General features: G+C 42.5%; 1 protein-coding gene across 3 annotated transcripts in view; it reads right to left on the minus strand.

Annotated features, from left to right (window-relative positions):
- NCALD (neurocalcin delta) overlaps positions 1–18,968 on the minus strand; it is a 449,552-nt gene that overhangs the window by 92,719 nt on the left and 337,865 nt on the right. The window contains exon 1 of one of the 3 annotated variants that reach the window (XM_008255799.5): positions 3,650–3,816. The exons of the other annotated variants lie outside the window; for them this stretch is intronic. The gene's annotated coding sequence lies outside the window, so the exon portion shown is untranslated. Of the gene's footprint in view, positions 1–3,649; positions 3,817–18,968 lie in introns of those variants that run through there. 3 annotated transcript variants of the gene reach the window in all.

Below are 18,968 nucleotides of genomic sequence, written 5' to 3' on the forward strand. Positions count from 1 at the left end.
GAAAAGCAGAGAGACAGAAGGATAGAGCGACACGGAAAGCTATCTTCCATCCACTGGTGCACTTCCTAAATACCTACAACAGCGAGGGCCCGGCTAGGCTGAAACAAGGAACCTGCAACTCAGCCTGAATCTCCCATGTGGGTGGCAGAAAGCGCGGCTGCTCCAGTCGCCATCTGCTGCCTCCCAGGGTGTGTGTGAGCAGGAGACTAGAATCGGAAGAGGAGCCTAACAGGCACTCTAATATGGCATGAGCAGGTCCCCAGTGCCAAATGGCCACCCCAAAGAACATTCTTGAGCGATGCAAAGTAATTGTACATATTGATGAGGCACAGTGTAGTGTTTGGATTCCATGCATGATTTGCTTATACTGGGTAATGATCAAATCAGAGTCACGTATCCCATGAAGCTTTTACCGTTTTTAAATGGCGAGTACATTCAGAGTCTTCTCTCCTAGCTATTTTGACATATTTGTCTTAAATATGGGATGAAGTTAATATAGTTCTGGATTCCGATGACTTGGGATCCACCTCCGTTTCCCACTTGAGTCTGAATGGGTCCCATCCTGGAGAGCTCTGGCAGACACAGCCTCGGCACCCCGAGTAACTGACATGAACACTACAGCACACCCGTTCACACGTATATGCGCTTTACGTTGAGCTGCAAAGTCACACAGCTCTCGGATGCTTGCTTCAAATGCTGTGAGCACACCAAGAGCAGTCCTCAGGCAGAGCTCATGTAACACCCATAGTCCTCATCTAAGTCCTATCGGTTTATCTTCTCTGAGTGGATAAAAGTCCCTTTGTAAGCAGCCATTGTCTTCTTTCTGGAGTCCCCGGTTCTAACTTGCATAACTTGCATTGATACTTTGTGTTCTCTATTAACTCCTATGTAGCCACCTGAGTTTCTCCCAGTTCACACAAGACCACTTAGGAACCCCAAGGAGGAGAAAGACAGACAGTTACAGGCTGGCAGTTGCATGGATTTCGAGAACACTGTGCAGTTCGCACATTCAGAGAAGGCAATCAGAGGCGCTGGAACTGAACCTGGCCATGAGGTGACGGAGTTTATCCACTACGGTTTACGACCTTTGGGCATCAGCTTTCATTTCAGGGTTTAGAGTTCAAGAGGGCCCAGGGAACCTGGGTGGGGAAAATATTAATTCTTCAGTTTCACTAACCTCAGGCTGAAGCGTACTATTTTCCTCAATTAAAATGTAGCCACAAACCACAACACCTATGATACTGCTGCTGAGAGAAATCAGATTTTCACCTTACATCACCATGTGGTGGATATCTCGAGTATCTTTTATGCTCATCACTACCTCAAATGTATGGTAGTTAAGTATTATACTTGCTGCTAGTTTCTATTATTCAATAATATATTATTAATAAAGCACACAGCACTTTTTTTAAAAAAAATGGCTAATATAGTTCAGTAAAAAGTGGTCTCTTTTGTAACCCTGTACACTTTATTTTGCAAATTCAAAAACAACTTTCTCAGAAGAGCCGACAGGGTTTTCCAGGCCGCCAAAGTGGTCCATGGCACCAAAAAGGTTAAGAATCCCTGAAACTATACACACAGCATTTAATAATGCAGTAGCCAGGTTTCTAGAGGAAATCATTCCTTGCCAGCATGTCTTGAAGCTGAAACAAACTTGACCTTGAAACCAACAGACTCTTCATTGTAAATACATGATGCTGATGAAAGTCATTTTTTTAAAAAAAAATATTTTTCTATAAGAAAAACCTGCACATTCTAGAACATCTCTGCTTTCCTGGCATAGGCTGTTTTCTTTAATGATAAACTTCATCACCAAGATTTTGCCATCAACACTTAATTGTTCTATTACATTCTATTACATTACAGCGTATTACAAGGGCCTTTAATACAATCATTGTATACATTGAATTTTCGATATCACAGGGGGAGCACCAGGAAGATCTTTGCTACCTGAACAAACTAAAATGATAATTTCATATTTTGAGCAATGGAAATAAACATCAAAGTGTTAGTCCATCAAAGAGTGTGCTTTTTAAATCACAACAATACCAGTCCCATCAAGGTTCAATTGAAATATTACAGACGAGTTAGCATATTTCTAGGATTGTTAAGAGTATGGTCCTTGGGTTGTCATAATTACAAAATCAATTAAACAGTGAGATGATGTGTCCATGGAGGTGCCTCGGATATAAGCACGTTAGGTTTTTGGAAAATCCTCCACGGAGGCTTTGATCAAAAATAAATCAAATCCAGCCAGTGAAATGAATATGTACTCATTGACAGCTATTGATAAGTTATCAATAAGTTACTAACTCATCACTGCAACAACTGCTTGAAATTCTCACCTTTGAGAAGAAAGCAGATGTTAAATCAGAATTCTGAAACAAAGAACCTAAAAATTAAAACTTTACGTGCTTGCATGAAATTGACATGTAACTTACATACCATAAATACATACGCTTCACATACATAGTTAAAGCATTTTTTTCCTTCTTAAAATATTAGCTGTAGTACATGTGGTGCTCTAGAATTTGTCCTTTTTTTTTTCCTGTTACATTTGTAAGATTTGGAAGCCTGGTTATAAATCTAGGCTTCAATTAACTTAGATTTTCTTTGAACTTCAAGTTACAAAACAATCTAACTTGTATGCAATAAGATCCAAATTGCTAGACTTGGAAAGGAAATGAACCACAACATTGCAAATAGAACAATTTGTAGTCTATAGTGTTACAGAAAATCAAGAGAGAGCATTCTTATTAACCACACTTAAAGTAGTCACTAAAGATCTGGGCACATTTTTAGTGACAATTTAGATCTGTACTTGAGTTAAAGCAGACCTTGTATCAATGATACGTTTAGTTTTAGGGGTATGGTTTTGCTGTCTAGGTGATTATTTTATATAAAAAAATAAAACCCAACGTGCATGGCTCCTTAGTAAAGACAGCCCAATGCCATTGTCTTCACAGCTGAATTTTCAGGGCTCTCTCAAAAATGTGCACTTTGCTCTCACACCCAAAAAGCAACTGAATGCACCCATGTCCAGCTTCCACCCCAACTTCCCTGGCATTTTCCAGACCCTTTCACTCTAAACAGGAAGCTGTTGACAGTTTTCCCTGGCTTTTTGAAAATACCAAAAGCCTAATTTACAAGGAAAATCCCAACTTTCAAAGTCTAATCTTCTTTCTCTATTGTTCCTGTGGTTGTGAATGCTGCAAACAAGAGAGAAACCAAATTCCAAACTGTTCTGAGCTGATTCAGAATGGAGTAGCAATTGCAAAAAGGAAAAGTTAGCAACACATTGCAAAGCCATGCCGGAGTTTTTAAACCCAAAACAATACTGAAGGGTGGATTCCTGGAATTCAGAGGAGAATAACCGGCTCAAGCTGCAAAATCCGCATCTCTAAATAACGTTAGTTAGCAGGTGTGGGGCAAGAAAGGCGATTGCATTTTAACCTACTTCACAGAACACAAACGCGAATGTAACCAAATTCCAGAGACTCCACACGAAATTCGCAACTGGAAGCTGCTTCACATTCTTCCCCCTAGCACAAGAACTGTTCCCGGAGCCAAAATGCAGCGGTCAGAGAGAAGGCAAAGCCAGAAGGAGCTACGGATAACCTGACTAGGGTCTGTCCAGGGAGCGAATTACCTCACAGGGAAGAAGCGCGGGGTTTAGCACTCCATGCTCCCGCAGCCCTGGGAAGCGGCAGCGGCAGCGGCAGCGGCAGCGGGAGCCCCGTGTCCAGCATCCAGCAGATTCTCACCAGCCTGTGGCTGTGCGTTCTCAGCCACACAGACTCTGCCTCCAGCTGACGTCAAAGTCTCTGTCACATGGCCAGATGAAAGCCAAGAGAGCATTGGTTGTCGTAGCAACCACAGACGGCTCTGAAATTATTTCAATAGGTCATCTGTCACTGTGGGGTGTGTGTGTGTGTGTGTGTGTGTGTGCACGCGCGCGTGCAAAGACTGCACAGCCATCACGGACAGCTCCCGGACAAGTTCATCCCCCGAAGCCCTGAGTCAGAAGTGCCTCTAACTGTCCCCTCGCAGGCTGTGCTGTGTTTCCTTGCTGGCTGCTTGCAGGAAAAAACGCACGCCACGCTGAAGTTCTCAGTGGCCTCACAATCGCCTGCATGCAGCACGCGGGTGTGTCTCTCAGGCACAAAAGGGAAGAAACTCGGTCATCCTGAAGGTTGTTTTCTGAGCGAATGAAATGTACCATAAACAAATGCATATAAACAGAAGCTCAAGGGGAATTAAAAGATATTTTAAACACATAGTATGAGGACCCACATCAACATATTAACACCGAACTAGTGACAAAGAGAAAAGGAGAAACTCAGTGAGGAGTGGCCCAGGTGAGAGAGTTGAAATGTTCGTGACACCAGGGCATTCAGGATTCTGGAGTTGCAACATCTCTACGCAATAGTGCTAACCCAAAGGGTTGCAAAATAGCAGTATTTGAAAATCCTCTTGTGATGAAGCTGAAAACTTTGTGCTAAATGTTCCCCTCCTAACTGCTCCCCTCCGCACTCCCCTCCTGGGGCAGGACACTGAGCACAGGGGTGAGGGGGTGCCACCTCCAAGTTCTGGGAGACCCAGAGCAGCAGAATGGATGCGCAGCTTTCTAGCGCTGTCTTCCTGTAAGGCCACCCCTGGCTAACTTTTAAGTCTACACACGTGCTATGTCCAAGTTAAAGCTCCTTACTGAACAGGAAGCCAATCAAACAAAATTCAATGAGACCCAGAGGAAGGCCCACTGAAAAAGCCATTCAAAAAAATGTACATCCATTCAAAGGACCAAGGGGTTAAAAGAGAAGACACTGCATTCAAAACTCTCAGGACCCCTCCATGTTACGCCTATCAGGACTTCTATTCCAGCTTCTTAAAGAGCGGCTCTGGGGCTGCGACAACATTTAAGTGGGAACTAAGCCAGCTGGGCAGACTACCTTTGTGTCACTCTAAAAGAATGATTTTTTTTCTTTAATAATCAGACTAAGGACCACATTGCTTGGTCATACAATCTTCCAATCCCATACTCCTCTTTGATTTCCTTCTATCTCAGCCCTGACTGGGAGAAAAAGGTTTTTATTTGAAATTTTTTTTTTTGCTTGATGTTATTTGTGTAGTACTGCAAAAGTGAAATCAAAGTATAAAGAACTGTCTCCCCCTTTAATTTCAGATTCATGATCATTGGGAAGTGATCTGTTGGCACGAGGACATTGGAACCCCATGTCTGCTTATATGGGCCAGGATGTCTGCCAAGGTCTCACTGCAGCCTAGACATGATTCATCAGCTTGCAGTTTGTTCAGTTATACTTCCGGGTTTCTGATCAGAAGTGTGCTTTCTCATAACAGGGGGGTAGACAGGAGTGCCGAGGAAGCAGATCCTTCTAGAGTTCAGGGCTCCAATTTCTCTGGGTTGCCTCGTTTACCTCTCTACCACTCTGGATCCACACCTTCCCACAGCTAGCGGTCCCCTCTCCTGCAGCTTTAGCTCCGAGAGTAAGAGCGCAGTGCCAGGCTCTGCCGACAGGGGACGTCCTCCCAAACAAAGTTCTTATTTCTAAAAAGTTCCCTAAAATTTAAGACTTTAAGTTGATTTTTTTCAAAATCAGGAAAAGAATATATTTTCACTTGAATTTTAAAGTTAAGTTTAAGATAAGCATTACTCTACTATATACTGACTTGGGCTTAATCTCATTATTAGTGAAAATAGACACGTGACCTTCAAAATCAAAAGTGGGTGCAGGCAGCCTCTTTATCGGCAGCATGCTTCCATCCTGCCATCACTCATTGCCCTTAACAAACTACCTCAGTTTACAGACCCCTGGGACAGCTAAGGAAGCAACCAGTCTCCTGCAGAGCTGAAAGCATGATGGTGCTGTGGTATGTGGGTAAAGCTGCTGCCTGCAGTGCTGGCATCCCATATGGGCACTGGTTCGAGTCCCAGCTGCTCCACTTCCAATCCAGCTCTCTGCTATGGCCTGGGAAAGCAGCAGAGGATGGCCCAAGTCCTTGGGCCTCTGTGCCCACATGGGAGACCCAGAACTCTGCTTTTCAAATAATTTAAAAAAAAAAAAAAAAGCAAGCATGATGCGGTTCTTTGGGGCTCAGGTTTCTACCAATTTGGTTAATTAATCCACATGCAGCTGAAAGTATCCTAGGAAGTACATATAAGGGCCTTTTCCAGCCTCGGCCTCCCATATTAAAGATATGTGGGGGCAGGTGTTTGACACAGAGGTTAACCCCTGCAAGGGACTCCCACATGCATATTAGAGTGCCTGGGTTTGAGTCCCACCTCCACACTCGACTCCAGTTTCCTGTTAATGCACACTCAGAGGTGACAGGTGATATCTTAAGTGTTTGGGTCCCTGCCATCCACATGGGAGACTGGAATTGAGTTCTGGGCTCTTGGTTTCAGCCTGGCTTACTGCTGGCTGTTTCAGATATTGGGGAATAAGCAAGATGCAAGATTGATTCATACTCTCTCTCTCTCTCTCCCTACCCCCTCTTCAGATAAATAAAAATAGGATGGGCATTGTTGTGCAGAAAGTTAAATTGCCACTTGTGACACTACATCCTATAGTGGAGTGCTGGTTCCAGTTCCAGCTACTCCGAGCTTCTGATTCAACTTCCGTCTAATGCACCTAGGAGATAGCAGATGATGGCCCAAGTACTTGGGCCCTACTACCCACGTGGGAGACTCAGATGGAGTCCCTGGACCTGGCTTCAGTTTGGCCCAGCCCCGGCTGTCGCAGGCATTTTGTGGTTGAACCAATGGATGGAAGATCTCTTTCTCTCCTCTTTCCTTCCTCTCTCTCCCCCCCACTCTGTCACTGCCCTTCAAATAAAATAAGTCATTAAATAAATATAAATAAAGTTGAACAAGAGAATCATTTTATGAGAGATCTTCAAAAAGTTTATGAAAATGCATATTATGAAAAAATGCATAACAAAACTGCAGAAATTTTTTAAAAAATCTTGCACCAACTTATCTTTTAATTCTATTTTCCACAAACTGTTTGAAATACCTTCACATTTTCTAAATGACAGTTTCTTTTTGAGGTCAAGATGACCAAATTTAAAAATATCCATTCAAGCAAGTTCTGCACTTAAGTTATGTCGAGAATACCTGCTACTAGTTTGACCACTTGGCCAGAAATATCTGGTAAATGCCACTCAACAAGCAGTGGCGCCCACACCTGAACCAGCAGGTATTTAGGGCCATGAGGACACAATTCTAATTAGACTTTTTTTTCCCCAATACTTCTAGGTAGACACATTGGTGTGTCCCATGTCTTAACACTAGTAGAAAGGCCATGGACCTACTGTTTGGAGTTAATGAATTCAAAACTCATCTCTTTCATAGCACCTTGGACAAGTTATGTAAGTCTGCTGGGCTGCAGTGCCTACAAGCTAAGGTTGTTGTGAGGATTATGAAGTTAATGTATCATCAAATTCTGACACTGTGCCACAGGGTGGAGGGCTCCCATTATGCCATTTCTTGTTTATCTGGGCCGACTCTGGCACATCTATGAAGACCTCTAGGAAAAGGATGGAATCTTACTCAACTCTAAGGTCTACATCAGCCCAGGGCTCAGAACATCAATGCTCACTCTAGCTTTGGCCTAAGGTCCAAAAGGACAGCAAGAAAAAAAAAAAAAAACCTAACCAGAAAGGTTTGAATCAAGGAAAATGGGCAAAGTACAATAGAGAGAACAAGCTGGATACAACTGTGCCCAAATCCCTACAGTCTTAACTGAGGCACATATTTCAACCTCACAGTTGTGGGTGACTTCCTTCCCCACTATGATGGAGAAGAATGATTTCAAACTGACATTCTCACGGAGATTTTTTAAAAAGCGTAGGAAGAGTAGCAAAAGCAGCAATAATTTTAAGTGTCAAGATCTCAGATAAAAGAAAAACACATGGAGTATATTAGTCCATTTGGGCTGCTGAATGGGGGAGCTTGTAAACAATGCTGCTCATCTCCTGCAGTTCTGGGGGGTGGGGGTGAGAAGTCCAAGATCAAGGTCCCAGTGGACTTGATGTCTGGTGAGGTCCTGTCTCTTAGCTCATAAATGGCACCTGTTTCTATGTCCCTACATGGTGGGAGGGAAAATGCAGCTCTCGGGGGTCTCAATTTTATTTATTATTTACCTATGTAAAAGGCAGATAAAGACAGAAACAGAGAGACATGAACCTCTAAGGGGTATCTTAACTGCTGCACCAATCACCTTCCATGGGGTGTCTTTACAAGGGAACTCATCTCAAAAGACCTGCTTTCTAAGCCCATCACTTTGGGGGTTAGGGTTTTAAACATATGAATGTGGGGAAGCCACAGATATTTTGGTCCATAGCATTGAGTGGATCCCAACATTCTCATTATCTGCTGCCTTATTTAAAATCATTGCATGACTCTTAAGTAATGTGGAACCTCTAGCATCCTCCCAGACTGGAGAGACAGAAATTGGAGAACAAATCTCTGGAAGAGTCCAGGATGTATAGGACTGAAGATTCTGGTTAACAACAAAAACAGAGATGAGATTCAGTACTCTGCACTGTTTCCCCTTAAATAATTTGCCAATTCCTAAAAGACATCCGAGAAAAAGATGAGAAATGAGGCACAGAAGTGTAGGAAGGAGGCTAAAATCATTCATGTGAAGTTCAGAATCCTGCAGTTCTGGGGAATCAAAACTCAGAACTCAGAGTCCTCCAAGGAGCTGCAGCCTGGAAAACACACATAGCTTCCAGATCTTGTAACCAGAAGGTGAAGTCCAAGAAATAATGGGAAATAGGAAATAGATGAGCCCTCATAAAAGCCAGCACCCATCCTAGAATTATTACAACCCCTAATTGGATCAAGGTAATTTGCCCTTATTCTAACTATCTTCCAGAGAAAAATTAGCTCCACGTAAAGGAAGATGACATCATCCAGAGCCTCTAAAATGTTCCATGCACCATTTCCAATTCATTCCAAAATCACTGAGCTTGCCAGAAGCTAGGCCTAACTGATCAAATCCTGTCAGGAACAAAGAGGCAATAGAGACACATATAATGGTTATTAATCTTCTATGGTTATCAGACAGGGACTTAACAAGAACCATAATGTATATGTCCAAGGAAATATTTGGTGATGAGTTCTACACACAAAAAATGTCAAAGAGGAACATACTGAAACTAAAGAACTGAAACATACAACTCCAAGTAAGGACACAATAGATGGGTTTAGAGGATAGGAGACATACCAAAAGAGAAAGTTAATAAAAAGCAAGCTAGATCACAAGACAATATCTAGACTGAAGCATAAGAAAAAATGAAAAATACATAGTATAAGAAACATATGAGATATGATGAAAAGTCTGTATTTAGAAGAGAGGAAAGACAATTAAGCAGATATAATATATGAAGAAAATTGACCCAAAAAATCCAAAACAAGAGATTTAAGAATCCCTATATACTCCAAATAGGATAATTACAAAGAAAATCACACACAGGCACAATACAACCAGTTTGCTGAAAACTAAACACAGAGACAGAATCATAAAACCAGCAAGACAAAACACATCACAGCAAAAGGCCTCTCCGCAGAAACATTAAATCCAGAAGACAACGGAAAACTACACTGGGAAATGATGGAAGACAACAAGTGCTGACTTAGAAACTCTACAGACGGAAAAAATATCCTGTAGAAATGAAGCTGGAGGAGCCTCTGTTCCCAAGCAGGGCTTTGGAGATCTGCAAGGCTGTTACCCATAATAATTCTGAAAGTCAAACACACGTGCCTTTGGAGTCCCAGAAGGGAAAGAGATATAGAGTAGTGCTATTTGAAGACACAATGACTGAAATTTTCTAAATCTTGCAAGGGGGGAAAAACACACTACAGAGTCAAGAAGCTGAGAAAACCAGACAGGGGCCACCTAGGCACTTTTATCTGGACTCATGGTAACAAACTTCTGAAAACACTGAAAGCAGCTAGAGAACAGCACCTTATCTGTATGGAAAAGCAACTGAGTGACGAGCGCATTTCTCATCGGAAACCAAGGAGGCCATAAGGAAAGTGACATATTTCCAAGTGACTACTGTCAAACCAGAATCCTGTACCCATCAAACATATTCTTCAGGAATGAAGAATAAATCAGTTCAATCAAGGTTATGATCAAAAGGAAAATAAAGACTTTTGTCATCACCAATGAATTTGTCTTCCATAGGAAGATGGATGAAGGCAGCTTTCTCAGCAGAAAGAAGCTGTTAGAAAGGAATCGTTGACTACTGTGAAGGAAAAGAGCACAGCAAGCAAACACATGGGTAGGTGAACTAGATTTGCTCCTCCTACATTGCGTAAATTAAATGTGACATGTGACATCAAAGTTATAACACTGCCTGATGTCATTCTAAATGTATGTAGAAGGACTGTTTAAGATAATTATATAAAGGGACCTAAAGGGAGGTAAAGTTCCTAGATCTCACTCAACTTGGTAAAAATTTTTTTTTTTAAAAAAGATTTATCCATTTATTTTAAAGTCAGAGTTACACAGAGAGAGGAGAGGCAAAGAGAGAGAGAGGTCTTCCTTCTGATGGTTCACTCCCCAATTGGTTGCAACTGCTAGAGCCACGCTGATCCGAAGCCAGGAGCCAGGAACTTCTTCCAGGCCACCACGCAGGCACAGGGGCCCAAGGACTTGGACCATCTTCTACTGCCTTCCCAGGCCACAGCAGAGAGCTGGATTGGAAGAAGAGCCGCCAGGACTAGAACTGGTACCCACGTGGGATGCTGGCACTTCAGGCCAGGGCGTTAACCTGCTGTGCCACAGCACGGGCCCCAGGTAAAATGTTGACACAAGTAGATTGTGATTATTTGTTCATTTTACTTGAAAGGTGGGGGGTGGGGAGAAAGAGATAAAAGAAAAAAGAAAAGAATGGAGACTGAGATCTTCCATTGGCTAGTTCACTCCCCAGATGCCGACAGCAGCCAAGGCTGGAGCAGGCTGAAGCTAGGAGTCTAGAATTCCATTCAGTTTTCCCACATGGGTGGCAGTGATAAAAAGAACCTGGGTCATCATCTTCTGCCTTCCCAGAGACATTAGCCTGAAGCTGCAGCAGAGGTGGGATAGCTGGGACTCGAACTGAGAACTCTGAGAGGTGATGTCGGCATCCCAGCTGCTGACTTCACCGCTGTGCCTCATGCCTGCCCCAGTGCTAAGTGATGTATCTGTAATGTAATACCCACAGCAACCAATGAAACACTGTATTATGAAGCACACTCAAAAGTACTACAGATAAATAAAAACAAAACCTAAAAAATGTCAGTAACAAAGAGAAAGGCAAAAACAGATATGAAAAGCAGGATAGAGGAAAAAATGGCAACCTTAAGTGCTGTGATATTAGTAAGAACATTAAATGAAAATGGTCTAAAATATCATTTAAGAGACAGATTGGCAAATGAAATTTTTTTATAAAAATGAACCAGTAACATGTCGTCCACAGAAAACACACTTCAAATATAATTACTGAAACAGGATAAACATATAACTATTTTCAAAGGATTAAATAAGATGTAATATAAACATTAATCAAAGCAAAGCAGTAGTGGCTTTATAAATAACAACAAAATACACATCAGAGAAAAAAAGTGGGGCCGGTGTTATGGTACAGCGGTTAATGCCCTGGCCTGAAGTGCCGGCATCCCATGTGGGCGCTGGTTCTAGTCCCGGCCGCTCCACTTCCGATCCAGCTCTGTGCTATGGCCTGGGGAAGCAGTGGAAGATGCCCCAAGTCCTTGGGCCCCTGCACCCACATGGAAGACCTGGAAGAATCTCCCAGCTTCGGATCTGCATAGCTCTGGCCGTTGTGGCCATCTGGGGAGTGAACAAGTGGATGGAACCCCCCCGCCCCTTCTACCTCTCTCTACCTCTCTAACTCTTTCAAATCAATAAAATAAATTAAAAAAAAAAAAAAAGCACCAGAAACATGAACAGTACATGATAAGAGGTTCAGTCCACCAAGAAGACGTAGCAAGTCTACATGTGAATGCAGCAAACAGCACCACTGGAAAATGTTTGAAGCAACAACCAATAGAAGTGAAAAAAGAAACAGACAAGTCCACAATTATAGTTGGAGACTTTAACACCTCTCTCCGATTCATGGAACAAAGAGACAGGAACACATCAACACAGGCAACACATCATGTAACAGGATCTAGCGGAAATACTTACAGAACATTCCACCTACACATTCTTTTCAAGCCTTCTTCAGTGGGACTACATTTTGAGCCCTAGAGCTAACCTTAATACATTGAAAAGAATTGAAAGGATTCTCTGATCACAATAGGATCAAATTCAAAATCTTCCAATCCTTGGAAACTAAAAATCATACTTCCAAAATAATGACAAACAGAAAGCCTTAAGGAAAACAAATTTTAAAAACTTAACTGAATGAAATAAAAACATAACATGTTGAACTTAGACAGACTGAAAATAAAATTTATAGCACCCAAAGCATATATTAGAAAAGAAAAATCTCAAATCAATAGTCTATGCTCGGCCAGCGCCGCGGCTCACTAGGCTAATCCTCCGCCTAGCGGCGCCGGCACACCGGGTTCTAGTCCCGGTCGGGGCGCCGGATTCTGTCCCAGTTGCCCCTCTTCCAGGCCAGCCCTCTGCTGTGGCCCGGGAGTGCAGTGGAGGATGGCCCAGGTGCTTGGGCCCTGCACCCCATGGGAGACCAGGAAAAGCACCTGGCTCCTGGCTCCTGCCATCGGATCAGCGCGGTGCGCCGGTCGCATCGCGCTGGCCGCGGCGGCCATTGGAGGGTGAACCAACGGCAAAGGAAGACCTTTCTCTCTGTCTCTCTCTCTCTCACTGTCCACTCTGCCTGTCAAAAAAAAAAAATAGTCTATGCTCTGATCTCAAGAAGAATAAAGAAAATCAAAGACAGGCAGAAGGAGAGAAACAATATAGAAATCAGTGAAATTGGAAACAGAGGGAAAAAAAAATCAACGAGAGCAAGAACTTGATCTTTGAAAAAAAAAATGATAAACTTGACAAATCTCTATCAAGCCTAAGAAAGAATAAAAAGGATCAAAATACATGACTAATATCAGAAATGAATCAGGTTATCACTACAGAACCCTGATTATCAAGATAATAAGCAGGGGTTGGCGCTGTGGTGTAGCAGGTAAGGCCGCTGACTGCAGTGCCAGTTCAGGTCTCGGCTGCTCCACTTCTGACCCAGCTCTCTGCTATGGCCTGGGAAAGCAGCAGAGGACGGCCCAAGTGCTTGGATCTCTGCACCCTCATGGGAGACCTGGAGGAAGCTCCTGGCTCCTGGCTCCAGACAGGCCTAGCTCTGGCTGTTGTGGCCATTTGGGGAGTGAACCAGCTGATGGAATCTCTCTGCCTCTGCCTCTCTGTAACTCTACCTTTCAAATAAATACATCCGAAAAAAAAAAAAAAGATAAGGAGGTGCTGGCATTTGAGCAGTGAAGACGCCCGTCGGGATGGCCGTGTTCCACGTAGAGTGTCAGGGTTCAGTTTCCAGCTCTAACTCCTGATTCCAGCTTCTTGCTAATGCCAACTGAGAAGCAGCAGTGAGGGCACACGCAGTCAGGAATATACTACGCATGCGTGTAGGAGACCTGGATTGCGTTTCTGGCTCCTGCTATGAACCCCTGGTCACTGTGGGCATTTGGGCAGTGAACCAGCAGATGGGAGCTCTGTCTCTCTCACAAATGAATAAATAACAATTTTTAAAAAGATATTTAGAAAATGCTATGAATTATATATCCTTAAGGTTGACAACTTAGACAAAAGGGACCAGTTTCTTGAAAAAAACTATCAGAACTAATCAAATACATAATTTTAAGAGTGATAAATTAAGGCCGGCGCCGCGGCTCACTAGGCTAATCCTCTGCCTTGCGGCGCCTGCACACCGGGTTCTAGTCCCGGTCGGGGCGCCGGATTCTGTCCTGGTTGCCCCCTCTTCCAGGCCAGCTCTCTGCTGTGGCCAGGGAGTGCAGTGGAGGATGGCCCAAGTCCTTGAGCCCTGCACCCCATGGGAGACCAGGAAAAGCACCTGGCTCCTGCCATCAGATCAGCGTGGTGCGCTGGCCACAGTGCACTGGTCGCGGCAGCCATTGGAGAGTGAACCAACAGCAAAGAAAGACCTTTCTCTCTGTCTCTCTCTCTCACTGTCCACTCTGCCTGTCAAAAAAAAAAAAAAAGTGATAAATTAAGAAAATTCAATTGTTAGTTTTTAAAGTCCAAAAAAGGAAATTTCTAGGCTCAGTTTATTTTACTGGAGAATCCTAGGAAACAGTTAAAGAACTAATACGAATTCTACACAATCTCTTCTAGAAAATAAAAAGGATTTATGAAAGTATTACTTTGATGCCAAAACTGAATAAAGACAGTATCAAAAAAGAAAATTACAGAATGATATATCTCTTGAGTGTAGATGTAAAAATCATTAATATTAGCACATATAGCCCAACAATATATGTGTAAATAACTGTCTACTATAACTTAGTAGGATTTATTATAATGGCAAAGTTTGCTCAATGTTTGAAAATCAATCCATATATTCTGCCATCTTGACAGGTTAAAAATATCATATCAATGATACAGAGAAAGCACTTTCAAAAATTCACCACACATTCGTGATAAAAACTCATGGGAAAGATAGTAATGAGATGAATATCCTCAACTTGATTTTTTTTTTTTTTTTGACAGGCAGAGTGGACAGTGAGAGAAAGAGACAGAGAGAAAGGTCTTCCTTTGCCATTGGTTCACCCTCCAATGGCCGCCACGGCCAGCGCGCTGCGGCCAGTGCACCACGCTGATCTGATGGCAGGAGCCAGGTGCTTCTCCTGGTCTCCCATGGGGTGCAGGGCCCAAGCACTTGGGCCATCCTCCACTGCACTCCCGGGCCACAGCAGAGGGCTGGCCTGGAAGAGGGGCAACCGGGACAGAATCCGGCGCCCTCACTGGGACTAGAACCCGGTGTGCAGGCGCCGCTAGGTGGAAGATTAGCCTGGTGAGCCGCGGCGCCGGCCCTCAACTTGATTTTTTAAAAAAGCATCTACCAAAACTCTACAGATAATTTCATATTTACTAGTAAAAGAGTAAAGGTTTTCTCCTTAAAACCAGGAATAAGGCAAGGATATGCATTCTCAGCAATCTGTCTCAATAAGTGCTGAAGTTCTGGCCACTTCAACAAAGTGAAAAAGAAATTAAATGCATATGGATTGGAGAAGAAAAAAAGTCTACTCATAGATGGAATGAATTTTTTGGAGAAAAATCCTAAGGAATCTATAAAACACCAGCCTCCTATAACTAATAAGTGCAATCAAAAAGGTTATAAGATAAGCATAAAAATCGATTTTATTTCTCCATAATAGGACTTGACATGTAGAGACTGAATTTAAAATTACAATACCATTTATAACTACTCAACACCAAATGGTCTTGTATCCAGAAACCTACAACATGCCAATAAAATAAATAAAGTAGAGATCCTGTCTTCAGATTGGAAAATTTGACACAGTAAAGGTATTAATTATCCTCTAATTGATATGCAGTACTAACACATTCCTAATCAAAATCTCAGCAAGATTTTTGTAGATATACACAAAATCATACTAAAATTTAGAAACTAGTTAAAATGGCTTTAAAACAAAAAGAAGAAAATTAAAGGAATTAATCTACCTGATATCAGAACCTGTTCCATAATTACCAAGATGCTGTGGTACTGGCACAGGAATAGAAACACAGGTCAATGGAATAGAGAATCCAGAAAGAGGCTTCACATAATTATGGATAACTGATTTTTATAAGCATGCAAAGGTAATTCAACAGAAGACGGATATTCTTTTCAACACATGGTACTGAAGAAATTGGATACCTACTGGTAAAAAACAAGACAGGGAAAGAGAGGGAGGGAGGAAGGCAGAGAGGAAGGAAGGGAGAAAGATGGAGGATGGGAGGAGGGAAAGGGCGAAAGAAGGGAGGCAGGAGAGACCAAAGGACATGAGCCTACATCTCTTGCCTTCAACAAAAATGAATGCAGAATGGATCACAGAGTAAAAGTAAAACATCAAACTCTACTTTTTTTAAAAAAGCATGACAGGATTCTTGTGGTCTAAGGCAATATGAACACTTCTTAGACAACAGCTGCATCACAGTGTATAATAGAAATAGCTAGGATGGGACAAGCATCCTCTTGAGAGGATGTGAAGAAAAGCTACAGACAGGGGAATGGGTATTTTCAAATAAAACTTCATATCTAGCATATATAAAGAACTCTCAAAATTCCACAATAAAAAATCCAATTAGTGAATGGGTTAGACACAAAAAGGCACCTTGTCAAAGAATGTACTTAAATGACAATCAGCACAAAGACTCTCAGTATCACTAGTCATTAGGGAAATTCAAGTTGAAAACATAATGAGATACGAATGGCTAAAAATGCAAAATGGTGACTACGCCAAATGCAGGCAAAGATGCCTACAAAATCAATCATTCATACCTGGCTGGTGCAATCGTAAACTGATCCAGCCACTCGGGAAAGCAGTTCCCTAGTTTCCTTAAGAAAGTAAACAAGCAACTACCGTACAACTCATCCACTGCACTGCCAGGCAACCCAGAGAAACCAAGACTTCCACTGGTACAAAAATCTGCATGTCCTCGCTCACAGCGGCTCTCTGTGATAGCCAAATACCAGAAACAACACAGATAATTTCAGCAGGTGAATGAATCAACACACAGCAGTCCAGCCACACCACGGAAGGCAAGTCAGTTCTAACATCAGATGACCGGCTGATACACACATACACAAACTCGCATGAATGTACAGAGAATGTGGCTGCTCAGAAAAATCAGAGGCCATGCATCATACGACCCCATGATATGACATTCTTGGTATGACAAAATTATAGAAAGAAAACGTAGATGGGTGTTTGTCAGGGGTTCCGAAGGGGCTACAGAAGGGACCCCAGCAGTGATGCAAATACTGGGCATCTTCCCGGCATCCATGTCAACACCTTGGTAGCAATGGCGTTTGACAGTTCTGCAAGATGCTACCTTTGTGGGCAGACGGGGAAATGGTTCTCTCTCTGCATTGTTTCTTACAGATGCACACAAAACCTATGTTTGTTTCAAAAAGGAAGTTGAACTAAAAGTTTTACAACGAAGGTAATGCAAGAAATTTTCAGTCAAAACTTGAGAGCATTGGTGCCAGAGGTACATCCAAGCTCTAAAGAGTTGTTTAGGCAGAAGAAAAGTAATCCTGGATGGAAACAGAGAGATGCAGAAAGGCCAATATGTAGATGAATCTAAATGAACACTGACTTCATAAAATGAGAGGGTCTCGTGGGGCATCAAACATCTGTAAATTCAACATACGGAGCAACGGTAGCACAGGCGAGACTGGCGGAACCGAATCAGCGGTCTAAGGTTCTTGCTTTCTTGTGAAAGTACTAATACTTGTACCTAATCAGGTGAGGGTCCATAACGTAATCCTTGCAGGAGCCATCAGAAGACCGAGAACATGCAGATAAGAAGGTTATAGAGAGGAAACCTAAGTTTTCAGATTATTTGATCCCCCAAAGAAGAAACAGAAATGACAGGAGAAATAGAAAGGAATAGTGAAGCTAAAGATTTCATCTCACATATAACGATACTTAACATATGAATTGATTAAAGACTTAAAGGACAATACACAGACTGCACTAGTAAACACATTCTAATTCTTTGGGGGCACAGAAGCAACACATTAAAAAAAATTAAGGGCACTGAAATAAAGTAAAAAGATGCAAAAGTACATATCAAACAAACTCTGGAAAGCTAATGTAGCAAGATTACTAACAAGAAATAGAACATTCTCAAAAGAGGAAATACAAATAGCCAAATATATGAAAAATGCTCAGCACCATTATCCATCAGAGAAATGTAAACCAAAACAACAGTGAGCTATCACCTCATCCCCATCAGAATGGCTAAAATCCAAAACCCAGAGTAACGAATGCTGGAAGACGTGGATACAGGGGAACACTCTTACACTGCTGGTGGGAACGCTAATTAGTGCAGCCACTGTGAAAAATAGCGTGGAGATTTCTTTAAAAACTAGAAAAGTCTCACCATATGATCCAGCAATCCCCCTCCTGGCTACATACCCAAAACACACGAGCACTTTACAGCAGAGTCACCTGCACCACCATCTTTGTAGCAGCACTGCCAACAATAGCCAAAATTTGGAATCTACCAAGGTGTCTACCATCAGATAAAGAACATGTGATACACACACACACAGACTATTATCCAGCTTTTTTATTTTTTTATTTATTTTTTATTTTTTGACAGGCAGAGTGGACAGTGAGAGACAGAGAGGAAGGTCTTCCTTTTGCCGTTGGTTCACCCTCCAATGGCCACCGCGGCCAGAGTGCTGCGGCCGGCGCATCGCGCTGATCCGATGCCAGGAGCCAGGTGCTTTTCCTGGTCTCCCATGGGGTGCAGGGCCCAAGCACTTGGGCCATCCTCCACTGCACTCCCGGGCCATAGCAGAGAGAGGCCTGGAAGAGGAGCAACCGGGACAGAATCTGGCGCCCCGACCGGGACTAGAACCCGGTGTGCAGGCGCCACAAGGCGGAGGATTAGCCTAGTGAGCCGCGGCACTGGTCTATTATCCAGCTTTTAAAAAGCTTGAAATTCTACCATTTGCAGCAAAATAGATACAATTGGAAGACATCATGTTGAGTGAAATAAGCCAGGCACAGAAAAATACTACATGTTACCCTTATATGTGGGAGCTAAAATTAAGGGGAAAAAAATGCCTGTATCAGTATTGCTGCAAATAGTTTTGTCCATTTTTGCTTCATATCTTTGTCAAACCAATGGTTAAGAATGTTATGCTACTATGGTTTTAATGATCTGTGATTACTTTAAAATTTATTGTATATAGGTGAATGGTCA

The sequence above is a fragment of the Oryctolagus cuniculus genome, chromosome 6, assembly GCF_051225735.1.
Source record: "Oryctolagus cuniculus isolate XC-2025 breed Fujian yellow rabbit chromosome 6, ASM5122573v1, whole genome shotgun sequence".
NCBI lineage: Eukaryota > Metazoa > Chordata > Mammalia > Lagomorpha > Leporidae > Oryctolagus > Oryctolagus cuniculus.